Source organism: Haliotis rubra, unplaced genomic scaffold (genome assembly GCF_003918875.1).
Source record: "Haliotis rubra isolate DU_JTF1 unplaced genomic scaffold, ASM391887v1 Scf219, whole genome shotgun sequence".
NCBI classification, from domain to species: Eukaryota; Metazoa; Mollusca; class Gastropoda; order Lepetellida; family Haliotidae; genus Haliotis; species Haliotis rubra.
In genome coordinates this window covers 1,436,382-1,442,446 of record NW_025766214.1, presented here as the reverse complement: position 1 = coordinate 1,442,446, position 6,065 = coordinate 1,436,382, and positions in this window count along the sequence as shown.

The window sequence follows — 6,065 nt, the reverse complement described above, 5'->3', positions numbered from 1 at the left end:
ATTTTAGAAGTGAGGCTTTGGGATATATGAATATATGTTGTAAATCTTGACATTTGAATGTGACAAACCATTTAGGAATCAAGCGGTTATAATGTTGATTGTTTCTGAACTAGAACAAATCCACAAAATATTGCTTTATCATATGTATATTTGTTGCATTAGAAGTTAGGTGGACTGTCAATATGTAGAGAGATATGATGACTTTTTTAAGTGACTCCCATTTGTACATACCAGTTAGTACACAGTGATTGATGTCAAGGATATTTCAGTCTGACAAGAAACAGTGAGGGAGCACTTGTTCAGTTGATGCTTCTAGATGTATAAGTACCTGCTGTGTATATGTGGACATATGGATGGTACAAACCATCATGAATATAATGAGGCAACAAACTTTTATTGACAAATCCAAAACATTTCAAGTATGATGATAACATTTAGCTGTTGATATGTAGACTTGATAATAGTATGTGTGAATATGGACTTATAATGCAATATCTTCTATATAAATCATATGTCGAACTCAAAACTTGAAAAACAAACACTGTTAATAACTTAATAGGGGATACCTGTAAATATGATATATAACATTTGATGGTACTGATGTTTCATACAGATAATGATGAAGAATAATATTGTTGAAGTAATGCTTTGAGATATCTGAATACATGTTGTAAATCTGGACATTCAAAAACCAGTGATGGTGAAGAATTATTAGTAAGAAATACTGTCTTGCTTGTCAGAATACATGTTGTAAATATGGACATTTTGGTGGTATAAACCATCATGAATATACTGAGACACAATAACTATAATTGACAAAGCCTTAACATTTGTGTATGATTATAACATTTAGTTGTTGATATGTATGCTTGATAATCCTTTGTGTTTGGACTTCCTTGTAAATATGGATTGATAATACAACATTTGCTATATGTATAAATCTGTCCAACTGAAAACTTGAAAAGCAAACACTGTCAATAACTTGATATAGGATACCTGTAAATATGATATATAGCATTTGATGGTACTGGTATTTTGTACACATAATGAAGAATGATCTTTTAGAAGTGAGGCTTTGGGATATATGAATATTTGTTGTAAATATGGATATTCAAAAACCAGATAATAGTGAAGAATTATTAGTCAGAAATACTGTCTTACTTGTCAGAATACATGTTGTAAATATTGACATTTTGGTGGTATAAACCATCATGAATATAATGAGGCAACAAAATTTTATTGACAAATCCAAAACATTTCAAGTATGATGATAACATTTAGCTGTTGATATGTAGACTTGATAATAGTATGTGTGAATATGGACTTATAATGCAATATCTTCTATATGAATCATATGTCGCACTCAAAACTTGAAAAAGAAACAAGGGGATACCTGTAAATATCATATATAACATTTGATGATACTGAAGTTTCATACAGATAATGATGAAGAATGATACTGTTGAAATAATGCTTTGAGATATCTGAATACATGTTGTAAATATGGACATTCAAAAACCAGATAATGGTGAAGAATTATTAGTCAGAAATACTGTCTTGCTTGTCAGAATACATGTTGTAAATATGGACATTTTGGTGGTATAAACCATCATGAATATACTGAGACACAATAACTATAATTGACAAAGCCTTAACAAAGGTCACATGCAACCAAAAAATCAAACATAATTAAAACACAATTATCACTTCTTCATGACATATAATATGCATTGCTGATTATGAAAAAACAAATAAACAAAATTATAAGCGTATAATCGCAAATCAAAAGTGCAATATTTTGTACTTGGGTTTACCTCCCTCGAAACGAAGCAGCCGGGATACCGAGCCCAGTCAGAGCGGGTGGGTGTGCACTCAAGTGTAACGGCTGGTTCATTAGCAGATGCTGCCTTCACGGCTCATTGTGTGTGTATATATAGAAAGTTGGGTTTTGTAAATACATGCTCATTTTTTTGTGTATAACATTTTGCAATCAACAGACATCATAACATGTCATGTGTTCAAGTATCACACCTGCCTGTCTGTGTAATTACATAATGTGACAGAGACCGAACTCGGGCCATAAATCAATGCGTTTTGTTTATGGTGTATAGCCTGATTGGTGTTAAGTTCAAATTGCATGTGGTCAGTGATCGCAGTTGTGTATTGAATATTGTCATTAGCAGACAGGCAGGCAGACACACAGGTGTCAATAAAACAAGACATTGAGTTTTGTCTGTGACAGCGACATATCTATATCACAGTTAGAAATTATGTCAACTCCAAATAATGACATTGCTTTAAAGTATCGAACTGAGAAAGTGACTCGGTAAGAAGAACGTGTGGTGAAATAGACAAATGAAATTATATAAACAGTTTATTTACTGTCATAACATACAAAAAGCTTGCGCCTGTGAGTTATCAACAAAACATTATGAAAATAGCTCACACCAAAGCCTTCACCGAGTATTCACCAGACAGCCCGCTTCCAAGTTGCGCGAACCTATTTCAGTGCGCACGTGCTATGAGCGCAGCCCAGCTGTTGAAACCCGTATTCCCCAGAAAAGTCTGGGGAAAATTAGTGAAACGTTTGAACTCCGATTTCGCGCGTTTTTTTTCATCGCGTTATTTTTGAACTATATAAGTTGAATTTGCATTTTTGACGCTTTGTTTCGGTAAGTCCATACCGAAAGGTATCAGAATCTGCAAAGTTGTGTTTTACGTTGCATGTGACCTTTAACATTTGTGTATGATTGTAACATTTAGTTGTTTATATGTGTGCTTGATAATCCTTTGTGTTTGGACTTCCTTGTACATATGGATTGATAATACAACATTTGCTATATGTATAAATCTGTTCAACTGAAAACTTGAAAAGCAAACACTGTCAATAACTTGATATTGGATACCTGTAAATATGATATATAGCATTTGATGGTACTGGTATTTTGTACACATAATGAAGAATGATATTTTAGAAGTGAGGCTTTGGGATATATGAATATTTGTTGTAAATCTTGACATTTGAATGTGACAAACCATTGGGAATCAAGCGGTTATAATGTTGATTGTTTCTTAACTAGAACAAATCCACAAAATATTGCTTTATCACGTGTATATTTGTTGTATTAGAAGTTAGGTGGACTGTCAATATGTAGAGAGATATGATGACTTTTTTAAGTGACTCCCATTTGTACATACTAGTTAGTATACAGTGATTGATGTCAAGGATATTTCAGTCTGACAAGAAACAGTGAGGGAGCACTTGTTCAGTTGATGCTTCTAGATGTATAAGTACCTGCTGTGTATATGTGGACATTTGGATGGTACAAACCATCATGAATATAATGAGGCAACAAACTTTTATTGACAAATCCAAAACATTTCAAGTATGATGATAACATTTAGCTGTTGATATGTAGACTTGATAATAGTATGTGTGAATATGGACTTATAATGCAATATCTTCTATATGAATCATATGTCGAACTCAAAACTTGAAAAACAAACAAGGGGATACCTGTAAATATGATATATAGCATTTGATGGTACTGAAGTTTCATACAGATAATGATGAAGAATGATACTGTTGAAATAATGCTTTGAGATATCTGAATACATGTTGTAAATATGGACATTCAAAAACCAGATAATGGTGAAGAATTATTAGTAAGAAATACTGTCTTGCTTGTCAGAATACATGTTGTAAATATGGACATTTTGGTGGTATAAACCATCATGAATATAATGAGGCAACAAACTTTTATTGTCAAATCCAAAACATTTCAAGTATGATGATAACATTTAGCTGTTGATATGTAGACTTGATAATAGTATGTGTGAATATGGACTTATAATGCAATATCTTCTATATGAATCATATGTCGAACTCAAAACTTGACAAAACAAACATTATTAAAAACTTAATAGGGGATACCTGAAAACATGATATATAACATTTGATGGTACTGAAGTTTCATACAGATAATGATGAAGAATGATACTGTTGAAATAATGCTTTGAGATATCTGAATACATGTTGTAAATATGGACATTCAAAAACCAGATAATGGTGAGGAATTATTAGTAAGAAATACTGTCTTGCTTGTCAGAATACATGTTGTAAATATGGACATTTTGGTGGTATAAACCATCATGAATATACTGAGACACAATAACTATGATTGACAAATCCTTAACATTTGTGTATGATTATAACATTTAGTTGTTGATATGTAGACTTGATAATCCTTTGTGTTTGGACTTCCTTGTAAATATGGATTGATAAACCAACATTTGCAATATGTATAAATCTGTCCAACTGAAAACTTGAAAAGCAAACACTGTCAATAACTTGATATAGGATACCTGTAAATATGATATATAGCTTTTGATGGTACTGGTATTTTGTACACATAATGATAAGGAATGATATTTTAAAAGTAAGGCTTTGGGATATATGAATTTGTGTTGTAAATATAGACATTCAAAAACCAGATAATGGTGAAGAATTATTAGTCAGAAATAATGTCTTGCTTATCAGAATACAAGTTGTAAATGTTGATATTTTGGTGGTATAAACCATCATGAATATACTGAGACAATAACGATAATTGACAAATCCATAACATTTGTGCATGATTATAACATTTAGTTGTTGATATGTAGACTTAATATATGTGTTTGGACATACTTGTAAAGATGGACATTTGAATGTGAAAAACCATCGGGAATCGAGTGGTAATAATGTGACTAACATTCTTTGTGAGCAAAAAGAATTCCACAAAATATTTCTTGATCATTTATTGAATTTGATACATGTATTTGAATTTAGGTGGACTGTCAATATGTGGAGATATGATGACTTTTTGTAAAGTGACTCTCACTTGTACATACTAGTTAGTATACAGTGATTGATGTCAAGGATATTTCAATCTGACAAGAAAAAGTGAAGGAGCACTTGTTCATTTGATGCTTCTAGATGTATAAATACCTGCTATGGACATTTGAATGGTGCAAACCATCATGAATTTAGTGAGACAACAACCTTTTATTGACACATCCATAACATTTCAAGTTTGATTATAATGTTTAGCTGTTGATATATAGACTTAATAATAGTATGTGTAAATATGGATTTATAAGGCAATATCTTCTATATAAGTTTTATGTCGAACTCAAAACATGAAAAACAAACACTATTTATGGCTTAAGAGGGGATGCCTGTAAATATGATATATAACATTTTTGGGTACTAGTGTTTTATACAGATAATGATGAAGAATGATACTGTTGAAGTAATGCTTTGAGATATCTGAATAAATATGGACATTCCATTTGGGAAACAAGTGGTAATAATGTGACTTACATTGTTTATAAACTAGAACAATTCCACAAAATATTTCTTTAACATATATATATTTGTTGTATTATAATTTTGGTGGACTGTCAATATGTAGGGATATGATGACTGTTTCTACAGTGACTCTCACTTGTACATTTAAGTTTGTAAAGATTAACTGATGTTCAGATATATATATAAACCTGACAGCAATTAGTGAAGGAGCACTTGTTAAATGATGCTTTGCTATGTATGGATACATAACATGTATATATGGACATTTGGATGGTATAAACCAGATAATGGTGAAGAATTATAAGTCAGAAATAATCTCGTGCCTGTCAGAATTGATGTTGCAAATATGGACATTTTGGTGGGATAAACCATCAGAAATATACTGAGACACAATTACTATAATTTACAAATCCCTAACATTTGTGTATGATCATAACATTAAGTTGTTGATATGTAGACTTAATAATCCTTTGTGTTTGGATTTCCTTATAAATATGGACTGGTAATACAATATCTGTTATATGAACCATAAGCCCAACTTAAAAGGTGAAAAACAAATACTGTTAATACCTTAATAGGGGATATCTGTAAATATGATATATAACAGTTGATGGTACTGGTATTTTATACAGATAATGATGAAGAACGATAATTTTGAAGTAATGCTTTGCGACATATGAATGCATGTAAATATGCACATTTGGACATGATA